Source organism: Callospermophilus lateralis, chromosome 4 (genome assembly GCF_048772815.1).
Source record: "Callospermophilus lateralis isolate mCalLat2 chromosome 4, mCalLat2.hap1, whole genome shotgun sequence".
NCBI lineage: Eukaryota > Metazoa > Chordata > Mammalia > Rodentia > Sciuridae > Callospermophilus > Callospermophilus lateralis.
Genome location: NC_135308.1, coordinates 86,882,939 through 86,897,683, shown reverse-complemented (window position 1 = coordinate 86,897,683; position 14,745 = coordinate 86,882,939). Strand labels below are relative to the sequence as shown.

General features: G+C 34.9%; 1 protein-coding gene and 1 pseudogene across 4 annotated transcripts in view; one reads left to right on the top strand and one right to left on the bottom strand.

Annotated features, from left to right (window-relative positions):
- The window catches only part of Plekha5 (pleckstrin homology domain containing A5), a 239,689-nt gene that overhangs the window by 163,329 nt on the left and 61,615 nt on the right, over nucleotides 1–14,745 (bottom strand). The window lies entirely within an intron of this gene.
- On the top strand, nucleotides 9,203–9,673 carry LOC143396757 (low molecular weight phosphotyrosine protein phosphatase pseudogene; annotated as a pseudogene).

Here is a 14,745-nt window from a genome sequence, read left to right as displayed (position 1 = left end):
CATAGTAACAATCAACAAAACATCTTGTTTTCCATGCCTATCCCAACCACTAATATGAAAATGTATCCTTGTTTATGATTAAAATACCAGTACTATCACATTTCTTCCAGGTTCTTAGTGACATTACCTAATTAATTATCTTTGATTACTGAACTAATTTATGCTTTTAAATAGTCAAAATAACCATGTTTTTCAGTATCACCTTTAACTGAGTTAGTAATATATTAATCCTTCAGATCCTTTTTTTCAATGTTAAAAATTTAATTCAATGCTACAAAACAATGTTACAATGTTACAAAAATTACTATGTTTCACTCAATAAAACATTTCAAATCTTTAAAAGATAACATAGTACTATTGTTCAATTTCATTTAATGACATTCTTCTTTAATAATTTAGCTTAGTGTCAAATTTAAGTTGCCTGACAATCTAAGTCTAATTAAATGTTCATGTTAATATTGGTCTGTATCTATCAAATATTCTACAGTGTTCCATTTTGTTATATCTAGTTCAGGTCATTTCAAGTAAAGAGGAAAGTTGTTCTACAGAAGGAGGTGTTCTTTGTATTTTATTTTCTAGAAAATAAAAGAATTTAAATTCATTTTTTGTTTATAGGTACTGTAAGATAACAAAGATTTGCAGAATTTGCCCCAAAATGTGCTTTTAACTACCTATCTACTCATATAAAACAAAAAAAACATTTTAGAACAGTGATTCTGAACCCTAAATGTGCACTGTAAAGTGTGGAGTTCTTTAAAATAGACCTCCAAGGTTTCTTACCACAGGTATCTGATGTGGTTGGTCTCAGGTGAGCCTAAGCCTAAATCTTGTTCAGTGGTTTTTTTAAGAACCACAAGTGTCAAATTCTTGGACATCAAAGGCAGTGACACAGGTTACATTCTAAATATCTTTAAATATCTAACAAAATCATTCTCTGCTTGTTGCCAGTGTAATTTACTTTCTGTATTAGTCTACAAAACAAATCCCAATATACTTTATTATTTTTTTATGAAGTAACCCAGATTTCGTATGCCTCAGCACTGGGAAGAAACCTCTCATAGGCTGATGGAGTTTGTTGCACCTGTAAGACAGTCTTAAGAATAAAAATGTCCTTAATTACTGTCAAATGACCTAATCTTTCAGAGTAAAATTTAAATCCCAATGGTGATTTAAAGTCTATATTCAGTTGTTAGCCCTTCTGGACTCGAACAGCAGACACACACAATAAATCTCAAGAGTGACAGTATGAAATTTGCTTATTACCTCTGATACTTCCACTCTCTTTAAAAAAAAAAAAAAAAAAAAAAAGGTAAAGTGCATCCTGATACAAGGCAAAGAAACTAAGCATATAATATTAACTATGTGGGAGCCTGCAGTTCATGAAAGACTTTTATTTAAATGCCACATTTTCATAAATTTATGTTTCATGCTACACTATTATTTTTTGCTCTAATTTTCACACAAAATAGTTATCATTGAGTTCTTTTTTTTAATGTTTATTTTTTAGTTTTGGTGGACACAATATCTGTATTTTATTTTCATGTGATGCTGCCACTGCCTCATGCATGTTACCACTGAGCCACAACTTCAGCCCTGTCACTGAGTTCTTTAAAAAAAAAAAAAAAAGATAGATTAACTTTCATTTACCTTTGACCCAGAGAAAAATGTCCTAAATTTTTTTTATATTTTCTAACACTTCATTCTTTTGTTAAATTGTTTTTTCAGATTCTTCTCTATAGTGTTTAACCATATGCATAAATTTACAAAATTGAGACCCAATGTACTATAATTGTTTCTCTGTTATCTATATAAATTATCTATACAAATAATATTATTAAACTGAAGTCTTAACAGTAATGCAGAGGATCAAAAACAGAATGAAAAGGCATTGAAGAACACTATAGTTACAAGAAATAGTCAATCTTGACTTTTTAAAAAAAATTGCACTTGAAAAACTGATTTCTCAGTGCAAAGGCACTAAATGTCTTGCTTAAAAACGTTAATATAATTATTCATGAATCGTAAGAATTTCTGAAAGAGGCAATGTGTGCCTGCAATTAAAGTAACTTTTTTTTTTTTTTTTGGTGGTACTGGCGGTTGAACCCAGGGCCTTGTGCATGTGAGGCAAGCAAACACTCTACCAACTGAGCTTTATCCCCAGTCCCTTAAAGTAACACTAATTAAGATTTTCCTTTCTTTATGTTAAATTTGGTTTTCATTCCTGAGAATAAACCAACTAAGACATATACAGATTTCTAGATTTCAAGGAATTAGACTAACATATGCAATAACACATGATCACTTCTATAAATAATCCTACTTTTCCATATTTTATTGGTATATTATAGTTGTACATGTGGTAGATTCATTATTACATATTCATACATGCACAAAATATAAAAATATAATTTGGCCAATATCATTCCCCAGTATTTTCCCTTTCCCTTCCCTCTTTCCTCCCCTAGTTCCTTTCCTCTACTCTACTGATCTTCCTTCAATTTTCATGAGATCCTCTCCAACCTTTCTTTTCCTTTTTCCTCTCTAGCTTCCACATGTGAGAGAAAACTCATGACCCTCCAATGTCTGGTCTCAAGTTCCATCCATTTTCCTGCAATTGAAATAATTTCATTCCCCTTTATAGCTGAATAAAACTCCATTGTATAGAAATACCACATTTTCTTTATCCAATCATCAATTGATGGACATCTAGGCTGGTTCTACAGTTTGGCTACTGTGAATTGTGCTGCTATAAACATGGTATACATATATTGCTATAATATGATGATTTTAATTCTTGAAGATAAACACTGAGGAGTGGTATGGCTGGGTCATATGGTGGTTCCATTTCAAGTTTTTTGAAGAACCTCCATACTGATTTCGGTAGTGGGTAAACTAATTTAAAATCCCACCAACAGTAATTCTACCCCCCCACCCGCCGCTTTTTAAGGAAGCAAATCATAGATACTTTAGCCTATAACTCTTTTGCAGAAAAGAGAAAACACCCAGGGAGGAAGATCATCAATACAATGAGGCGCAAAAAGCCCAGAGTTAAATCTCAGTCCTTTCTGCCCAAGATAAATTTACACAAACCAGAGAAACCCTAGAACTGTCACTAAATATAAGTAAGCAGGTTCCAAAAATTATCATTCTATCTTTGTATTACAAAATCATATTTCGTTTCATTATATTAATTTTGTAATTTCAATCATGAAAATTAACAATCAAATGAGCTACCCATTTGGAAAACACAGGCATTCTACTGCATGCTCTGCATCATGAAGTCTCACTACCACACCTGTCTCTCAGGATACTGATTTTCTTCCTTTTTTATAAAATGAGTATGCTGGCCTAGGGTTCAATAATCCCTAAATATACTACTGTCTTTAACTAACATTGGGATCAGTTTAGTGTTTTTATTATCTCTACTGTCTTCAAGAAAAAAAGAAGAAGGAAGGAAGAAGGAGGAAGAAACAACAACAGCAAAAAAACCTTTTAGGTATATAAGTGCTATACAGCACAGGTCTTGATTATTCTCAATAAACTGAAAATGAGATAGGGCCTGCCAGAGTTTAGACAGCATCCATGTCCAGTCTTTTGGTGTGCTTTAAAGCAGTAACTGTTATTATTGCTCATTTAAAACTTAGGACAAAAATGAGAGCAAAATTTCTTCTGAAATGCTCAGTGTGTTGGAGTGGGAGTCAATTCAAAAGCTCCGACACTATTTAAAAACAAGGCTCATCTATATGATGACTTGAAACTCCTTCACCCTTGTTCTCCTTATCCATAAAATGTGGTATCCCCTTTCTAACAGATGTCTTTTTGTTTTGTTTTGGGTTTTCTGGTGAAGATGACAGATAATATTTGAAACCCAGTTTCTACCATACATGTCTGATACTCAAATCCTCTCAAAAAGCATTATTACAACCATTGATAACTATTTTGGTTTTCATTTTAGCTCACTTAACATTAATTTGTGTAACTTTTTAGCTATTCCATAATACTTATGTCAAAACATCATGTGTATCTCCATCATACTGGCTTAGGAACCAACTTCCTCAATAAGACTCCTAAAGTTCCAAGAAGTAAAATCAAGAATCACTACATGAGACGGTATCAAACTAAAAAACTTCTTCACACTAAGATTCCATCTCACTCCAGTCAGAATGGCAATTATAAAGAATATAAGTAACAATAAATGTTGGCAAGGATGTGGGAAGAAAGATACTCTCATACATTGCTAGTGGAACTGAAAAATGGCGCAACCATCATGAAAGCAGTATGGAGATAGATTCCTTGGCAAACTTGGAACAGAACCACTACTTGACCCAGTTATCCCACTCCTTGGTCTATACCCAAAGGACTTAAAAACAGCATACTACAGTGATGCAGCAACATCAATGTTTACAGCAGCTCAACTTACAATAGCCATCCTATGGAAATAAGCTAGGTGTCCTTCAATGGATGAATGGATAAATAAAATGATATACATATGAGTAGTTTAGAAAAAATTAAAATATAAATTTGTATGAGAGCCCACTGATACTAAAAGATTGTTGCTGTTGATTGTGATAGTACATGTTTATAAACCCAGTACTCAGGAAGCTGAGGCAGGAAGGCAGGAGGATCACAAGTGCAAGGCTAGTCTTGGCAAGTTAGTGAGACCCTGCCTCAAAATTTTTAAAAAAGGCAGGGTGGGGTGGGGATGTGGCTCAATGGTAGAGTGCCCCTGAGTTCCATTCCAAGTACCACACATAAAAAAGTACCTGTTGCCAGAAAAAAAAGTCATGCCATTTTCAACATTTTTTTCAAATCCTGTATTAAAATGATATACATCTATGATTCAAACTGGACTTGTATCATGAATTGGGTGACAATGAGGCTTGGACTTAAGGAATAAAACTATATGAGAAAATTATATGGTTGTAATTCAAAATTACATTGTAGGCCACTTTCTAAATGTTATTTCTCTCTGCCTTGTGTTTCTAGGAGTCAAAATAGTAGGATAATGACAGGCTCAAAAAGACTGCATCTTTGGGCTGAGGATGTGGCTCAAGCGGTAGCACGCTTGCCTGGTATGTGCGGGGCGCTGGGTTCGATCCTCAGCACCACATAAAAATAAAATAAAGATGTTGTGTCCACCGAAAACTAAAATATTAAAAAATATTCTCTCTCTCTCTCTCTTAAAAAAAAACAAAACTATATCTTTGAGGTCTTACTGATAATAAAAAGCTCTAGTACCATGTAATCCTTTACATAGGTGGGGAGAGTGGGGAGAGCAATGGTTTCAGGTAGAACTTGTTTCATCCCCATCATTAACTGTGTCTGGCTCCAGCAAGAAAGCATATATTTTTCTGAAGATCTTTTCCTAACTATTTTGATGGGCAAAGGTTGAAAATCAAGGGAAAAAAAGAAATTAAAACAATATTTTTTTCATAAACAGATGGCAAAATTTTTTTTGTGTCTGGTGTGTGTGTGTGTGTGTGTAAATACATAAAGGGGCAATCGGTAGCAAATTTTATTAAATTTTTTTTTTCTCTATTGCCCAGGTTCAAAACATAAACCTGCCACAGGGAACAATGACCAACACTAATCTAACAACTGAAAAGTGCATGACGCACTGAATATGTGTAATAATGTGTGATTCTGTGATAATATTTTCCTGGCTCTGTCACATTTTTAGCTGTATAACTTTGAGTCCATCATCTGGAAATATGAATTATGATGATGCTACCATACAGGTTTACTGCAAAGATTAAATTAGTTGATATGTGTATAGCAGCAAGAAGTGGGGGGACACATGGTAAGTACTTACTAAAGTAAATAATTATCTTCACTGTTTTTAAGACTTTCTAATAATTATTACAATGTTGCCTAACTGATTTTAATTTGCATTTACCTAAAGACTACTAGTGAGCACCTTTTCAAGGATATATTTTACAATGTGTATATCTTTTCTTGAAGTAATTGTTAAACTCTTGTACAGAATCTTTTTTCCTAATCCTGACCTGAAAGCATTAATTTGGATATAATTTCTTTGTCAGATATACGACTGGCAAATATTTTCTTCCAGTTGCTTGTCCTTTCTTCTCTAAATGGTCTTTTATAAAGTAAAAAGTTATTAATTCTGAGGAAGTTCAACTTATTATTTTTCTATCTGTGAACTGCATTTTTGGTGTCATCTTTAAGAAATCCCTGCCTAATCCACGATCACAAAGACCATCTCCTATGTTTTCTTATAGACCTTTTATAGTTTTTAATTTACATCTGTAAGGTATTTTAACATAAGGGATAAAATGTATAGGTCAACAACATTCTCTTTTGCATATGTCTAACTGTTCAAGTATCATTTTAAAAAAAGACTATTCTTTTCCTTGGCAATGTCTTTGTTCCTTTGAGTACCATTCCACATATTAGCTGACCATGTGCATTGGTCTATTTCTAGTCTATTTTGTTGCATTGTTCTATTTATAGATCCTTTCCTGATGCAACTGATAATTTGTAACTTTAAAATTAGGTAGTATGAGTACTTGTATTTTGTTCTTTTTCAAAATGGTTGACTATATAAATAAACAAATTCACATAAATTTTAGAAGCTACATCAAGCATTCTTAAGCATTACAAATCATATTTAAAGAAGCTACACAGCTTTTTTTTTTTACAAGCAGTTATTGGAATCTACATCTGAGTGTCTCTTCATCCTTACATTAAAAAAACAAAAAAGTTAAAAAAAAAAAAAAAAACTTTCCAGAGGAACTGATAATCTTCACCTTCCCCAATCCTTTCATTAAAATCTTGTCACACATATAAATGCTGCTAGCTCAAACTGATTTATTTTAATATTCTCGGTTTCTTCAGATGTAACTGTACATTATAGTCTTCAAGCTATAAATAAAGCTGTTTTTCTCTAACATGCACCCCTACAGGCCAAGCCAGGTTTCTTCTCAAGTAGGGAGAAGAAAAGAGCTAGGAGAAACACTTCTCTTTAACTTCTATTTACATCCCAAACTGCAGAAAAATCTCCACTTAATTAAAGATGTCATGAACTTCTTGCAATTGTCTGATTAGCCAAACATCAAAAGACTGAGCAACAGTAATAGACCACCACCATCAACAAGTTTTATCACTATGAGTTTTTTGACCATACAGGCTGACGTACAGTTATCCTCCTAAGTAACTCAAGTATTCTACCAGTCAAGTAGGCTGCTTACTTGGAACAGAAGTATATAGAGAGACAGACAAGTTTCAAAAAAATTATGTTGTCTCCAGAAATGAAGGATGATAGCTATTAAAAAAATCATCAGGGGGTTCTATTTTATTTTATAGGGGCAGTCATCCTAAGATTAAATGCCCAAGAATAAAACTCTAGATAAATCGATGGCAAAGGCCTTTATTTCCCCTTTATAGTTTGTTTATAAGGGGGAAAATGGCTCTGTAAACACAAGTGATACATCAAAATTTAAAATACAAAAGAAAGCCATTTAAATTATTTTCTAATGTCTTCAAGGTCAGGTTTAAAATTAATCTCCAATATACACCATACCACCTACATAACAAGTAACCTGGGCTACCCGCTACCATATTCTACTTAAGAAATTAAGAACAGGGGCTGAGGATGTGGCTCAAGCGGTAGCGCGCTCGCCTGGCATGCGTGCGGCCCCAGTTCGATCCTTAGCACCACCTACAAATAAAGATGTTGTGTCCGCCGAAAACTAAAGAATAAATATTAAAATTCTCTCTCTAAAAAAAAAAGAAAGAAATTAAGAACAAACCTTACCAAAGGAATCTGATTATTCAATTTCCGACCTGAGTTTCCTAGAGCCAATAAGATAAAAATGCTATCATTAACAATCATGTGAATTGCTATCTTATAAGTCTTCTTTATATAATCAAAAGTTTTCATTCCAAACATTCTTACACTTTCAACTCCTATTATTTGGAAACAGTATTTCCACGTATTGAACATTGTTTATTTTTTAATTCAAGGAGGAGAAAAAGAAACATTCCAAAAGTCAACCCCAACATTTTTGTTTATTTGTTTTGGTTTGGGATCCCCCCCCCCCTTTGGCAAAGGTCATACATTTCAATTTTAACAAATGAAAACAGGCAAGAAGCAATCCACAATACTGGAATCAGGATTTCTCAGATCTGGTTTCATACTTTGATTTGGATTTCATATGTAGACTTCCTAATATGGTTCACATCTGGGACAGTTAGAACACAATAACAATAGATAGTCAATGCTGATAAAATATTAATTTCTTTCTTTTACACATTGCCTTTTTTCGCACCAATGACAAAAGGAGTTTAACCAAAAGGCTGTGGATAAACATTGTACACAGAGTACAAAAATCAATAACGTACTGGGTATGGTGGAGCATGCCTATAATCCCAGCAGCTCAGGAGACTGAGGCAAAAGAATCACAAGTTCAAAGCCAACCTCAGCAACTTAGTGAGGTCCTGAGCAACTTGACTGGGGATGTGGCTCAATGGTTAAGGGCCCCTGGGTATAATCCTAGGTATAGTCCCCTACCCCTGCACCACGAAAAAAAAGAAAAGAAAAGAAAAAAAATCAACAATGAAAAACTACAAATTATCAGTAATGGCCCAGAAAAACATTCAATCCTAGCACTATCTAAGTGATTCTGGTCCAATTAAATTTTGACCTAGTTTTTACCCAGGATCTTTCTAGGGAATCCATTCACTGATGATTCATTCATAGGATGCAGGAGACAAGATTAAGGAAGACTTTAATTGAATCAATGCACACAGGGTAACACAAAACAGGCCAACTGGTTCTTCAAATGACATATTTACTGGATGTATATATTTTATTCACATTTTAATGTTTATGAAATTGGACTTATCCTAGATTTACTGTATACATTAAATGGTGTTTTATTTTCCCAGAAGTTGATACTCAACATTTGCCAACTACACAAACACCACCAACTTCATTCATCTATGATGGCTTTAGTTCACAACTGCTTTGTTTTTTAAATTTGATAACCTTTAAATAACAATTAATAGACCTTTGCTTAGTTTCAAAGATAAAACCCAAACATCAGTCTTTAAGCTAATTAGCCACCTGAGTCTAAACTAGCTGTACAGCATTGTCAAAGCTGATAATCCCAATTACTAATGTCTCAGCTTTTCTTGAAGAGTTAATAAAAAGCGGGAAGGGGGAGAGTGTCTGCATTTGAAGATGGTGAAGAATGGTCCCAAGTCCATGCTGTTCGTGTGTCTGGGTAACATCTGCTGGTCACCCATCGCAGAAGCAGTTTTCAGAAAACTTATAACTGATCAAAACAATTTAGACAACTGGACCACTGACAGCAGTGCTGTTTCATCTATAATGTGGGCCGGCCCCAGACCGAGAGCCGTGAACTGTCTAAGAAATTGTGGCATTAACACAGCCCATGAGGCAAGACAGGTGACCAAAGATCTGGCCACATTCGACTATATACTGTGTATGGATGAAAGCAATCTGAGAGATCTGAATAGAAAAAAGTAATCAAGTTAAAAACTGCAAAGCTAGAATTGAAATTTTGGAAGCTATGATCCATAGAAACAACTTATTATTTAAGATCCCTATTTACCCAACGATGCTGACTTTGAGGTGATGTACCAGCAGTGTCTCAGATGCTGCAAAGTCTTCCTGAAGAAAGCCCAGTAGCACCACTGTGCTCGCTGCCAGCTGGGAACTCTCCCTATCTATGTTCTGCATCCTTATACTGTGCTCCAGTGTGCTGCTACTCCTTTGCCCCAGGCCCCGCTTGCCCTTCAGCTGACCTATAGTCTCTGACCTGACCTGACAGATCATTGTAGGTGGAAACCAGCTGTGTCTGCAGAAAGACAGTTTGTGGAGTGCAGTGAGAGTTCTTAAGACTGGTGGAGCCTCCGCTTTGCCCTGATTACAGGCTAGTGGAGTGGGCATGGAGAAACAGCACCATACCGCCAAGTGCACACAACCTGAAGGCCCAAGTTAGCCTCTGTGCCCAGTGAGGTTGGATGGCCTGGTCTCCCTGCAGTGATTGTGTGTGGTTGGCCAATGCCTATAGGGCACCCAAGCTCATCTGTGTATCCAGAGTCACAGTGACTCTGTCCATAGCAGCTCTCCACAGCTGCAGCAAGAATTTTAGCTCATATACGCACAGTACAAATGATAGGAGACAGATGGGTGGGATTGATCTTTAGTTCCTTAAGTACTTGTTGGTTTTTATCTGATTTATTTTACAAGGTCAGCTTATCTGCTCTCATTTGAGCCATTTTGTGTCCAGAAATTTAATTATATCTGGAAAGGACATTTGTATGCTATGTATCCTATGGTTGGTTGAGGAGTGTTTTTGTTTTATATGCACAGGTTAACCCAAATGTAAATTGGCTTACGTATGAAAAAATAATTTAATCAGTCAGTTATGTTGGTGTCCTTAAGTATTAATATAAACATTTCATGAGTGTTTAATAAAGCTATAGACGAATACACGTAATTTCACTACAGTCTCAAATTCACATGGATATATGTCAGAAAAGATTCTTTTCAAAATAAACTGGGGGGTTATAAAAATGCAACAGAATAAAAAAAGGTGGGGGAGATGCCTTCTACATGCTTTCTAGGCATAGAATCAAAATAAAATTTATCAAGTTATCTTTAATAAACTATTTTAAAATAAAATTAATCCTACATGGTACATGTCAATCTCACTTTACAGAAAAAAAGAAGACTCAAAGGGGTTACATTTGACTAGACTTAGGTCTGGGATTCAAAGACAAGTACAACTGATTGCAAAGCACAGCTCTTTTCACTTCATCAAATATCCTCCAGCATAAAGATTCACTATTTCACCATTATTTGTTTACGTTTTACTGCATTTCTGAATATAACACATTCTTACATCAAATCTCAAAAGTTTGGTGTTATCCATTACTATTGTTATTATTAGTATTATTATTCACTTATCTGAAGATCTCTTATTGCTGCTATTTGTAACAATGCATGGGAAACCATAGATTTTAAGTAAATTTTATATTTAAAAAAGACAAACACGTAAATCAGCATTCTGTCACTGTGATAAAACGCTTGAGATAACAATTTAAAAGGGAAAAAGGTTTCATTAGTTCTTAAAAAAGAAAGAAAGCCCATGATCAATGTGAAATGGCACAAAGAACATATGAACAGCAGCCAAACACAGCTCCAAGGCAAATTATATGGCAAACATGTAATTGGAGACCACACTCCTGGGCCAATAAAAAGGACTTAACCATCTCCACCCTACAGTATTTTATGGCTGGTAATGTTGCTTTTTGTTTCAGGAAACAATAGCTTTCTCTGCTTCAAATGGCTCAGAGAACTGATATTTTCTATGTTATTTCTAATTACTAATTATAAAGTTATTTTAAAAATACTTCTTAATGGTTTTATAAAAAGTTCATACAACCCAATATTTTAAAAAGAAAAACTAGTGCTATTGACAAAACAAAACAACCACCTGGCAAAAAATATTAGATCATTTCAGGATGGACTAGAAATGAAGACAGAAAAATAAACACAAAAACGTTTTGAAGAAAATTTACTTAATAATAATATTATTATAAAATTGTATTAGGAATTTAAAAATAAACAGATTTTAGCTACTCTAATTACAAAGTAACTGTGTGAGATGATAGGTTAATCTGCTTCACTGTAGTAATCATTTCAGTATCCCATAACATCATGTTATAAACTCAACTGTACACAATAAAACTGATGTTTAAAAGAATCAATTAAAAACCAACTAACATGTTAAACAGAAAAGGACAATGAAGACAATTTGAAGACCAGTTTGGGAATATGTACCAAAACCCTAAAAAAGGCCAGGTGTGGTGAGAACACCTGTAGTCCCAGCTACTCAGGAAACTGAGGCAAGAGAATCACTTGAGCCCCCAAGCTCAAGACCAGACTAATCAACACAGCAAGACCCCATCTCAAAAAACACAAACAAAACCCTTTAAAGTAGGCATACTTTTTGACCCCTCAAATCCACTTTAATAATTTACCTTATGAAAATGATTTTCTTATTAAGGATCTTCACAGAGCATTGTTAACAACAGCAAAAATCAAAACAAACAAAACCATCAACATGAAAATACGCAATTATATTTCAGTCCATCTGTTCAGTGAAATAATCTACTGTCATTAAAAGCAGTAATGAGATTTATATCCATAACATGAAAAGATAATCACAATGTACTATTATGCATGAGAAAAAAACAGCAACAACAAATTACAAGACAGTAAAAACAATGAGCATGGCAAAGACATTGCCTACCAAGATTGTTTTTCCCCCTGCATGCAAGTAGACTGTGGTATCACTCCCTTTCCCTCCCACACACTTACTCAGAGTTTAGTATGGCCATGTGATTACATCCTCTTCAACAGAATGCAAGTAGAAGTGTATCCTTGGAGCTACATGTTAAAGATAGCAAAGAAAACAGTGGTCCACGTTCCCGAAGGATTACATTGAATAGAAACAGCCTCCCACTTCAACCCCAGCCTGGAATATCTACTCTAAACTATTGTATGAGCAAAAATTAAACACATTGTACTGATATCATTACATTTTGGGTCTATATTCTGTAGGTTGGCTTATTTTTATTATTATTATTTTTGGAGGGTGGGGAGTACTAAGGATTGAACCAGGGCCTTGTATGTGAGTGCTCTACCACCGAGCTAGGTTTCCAGAGTTCTTAACCAGACTGGAAACATGCATCAAAATTTATGTTTATGATAATTAACAACAGTGCTATATACAGCAGCAGGTTGTTTATTCTCACTGTGTACCTTATTTTACTGGGTGAATATGTCACAGTTTATTGACTCATTACTGATAGGCATTTGGGTAGTTTTCAGTTTGGGGTTACCATGAACAGACTCACACATGTCTTTTGGTGAAATATATATATATATATATTTTTTTTTTCTGTTGGGAATTACTTGAGAATAGAATTATTGGGTCTTAGGATATGCATGTTAAGCTTCCACAGACAGTGCCAAACAATATTCCAAGGTGACAGTACCAATTCGCATCCCCATAAGTAGAGGATGAGAGTTCTAGCTGCTTTATATCTTTACAAACACTTTATATTTTCCCTTTTGTTCATGGTACTCATTCTGTTAAGGAAACACTGTGCACTTTTAATTACTTGCAAACAAAATATTTTACTATCTAAAATTAAAGGAATTTTAGTAAATTACAGGGCACCCCTACAATGGAAAACTATTATTTCAAAATTACATATAAAATGTTATCTCAATAATGTCTAGAAAATGTTAGAAAAAAATGGGTTGACTCCCTGTAACATAAATTATTGTAGACATTTGCAACCTGATGTTCCATAAATTAAAGTTAACTATTCTCCTGATAGCCACAATTCACTTGGAAACATAACATGGGCTCAGAAGTCAGTGCCTGGGTTGGAATCCTGCTTTTATGACTTACTGTATAGCAAGACCTTGAGCACTCCTTAACCTCTGTAACCTGGCTCTAAAGGACCTTTCACCACTTATAAGAACAGTTAAGAACCTGATTCTAGAAGTAAACTACCTGGATTCAAACCCTGCTCTGCAATTTTATAATTCTCTCTGGGCTTCATACTCATCTATAAAAGTTTCAACACCTCATTAGGCTATATGAGAAAAAAATGTATATGTGCATGTAGAGCACTCAGGACAGTTTCTAACATGACAAGTACAAATTTGCGACTATTGCTACTATTAGTACTTCTGCTGCAGCTGCTGCCACAGTCACTACCAACAGTGAAATCACCACATATCATATTTAACAAAAGGAAAAAGAAAAATGAAAAAACAAGAAACCACTAAAATCATCAGGAATCAAGATGGCATTTATACCTCAATACACCTGAGTTGTTCTTTTAAGAGTTAACAGCTAGGAGCCAGACAGCTAGGTCTTCACTTACTTCCAAGAAAACTTGAAGATCCTTTGAAAGACAAGCTCCCAACACAAAAATCCAAAATACAAAGCACAAGTTGGTAAAATCTGAATACTATTTTGTATGTGAAAAATGATTAAAATAACACTATCAATATTCTCCTGGGGGCTGGGGATGTGGCTCAAGCGATAGCGCGCTCGCCTGGCATGCGTGTGGCCCGGGTTCGATCCTCAGCACCACATACAGACAAAGATGTTGTGTCCACCAATAACTAGAAAATAAATATTGAAAATTCTCTCTCCCTCCCTCCCTCCCTCCCTCCCCCCCCCTCTCTCTCTAAAAAAAAAAAAAAATTCTCCTGATTTTCCTATATCCAACCATCCCAGCTTTTCTGTATTTCTTCTCCAGATAAGTTTTCAAAACAGAAATATGATCTTGGCCACCTTTCTGCTCTTAGGATAAACATGGAAATCTCTACCATGGGCTTCATGGTCCTATAGGGTATGTATGCCATGCCCACTTCTTGCCTCAGGTTTCTCAGTCCATTATTGCAGATACACAGCCCTTCCCTTCAGTTTCTTGAACTCAGCACACTACCTCCCTGCAAAGGCTTTTTTCTATGCCTAAAATGGCCTACCTTTCCTTTTTTGCCTGAGTAATTGCTATTTATCCTTTGGATCTCAACTTAGTCAACTCTCTACAGACTAGATCTTATAACACTGCCCCTCTCCCTCACTAAGCTTATCACAGTTGTAATTTCACATTTATTTTTATGACAACTGGCTTATGACTGCCACCTCAACTAAAATGAAGACT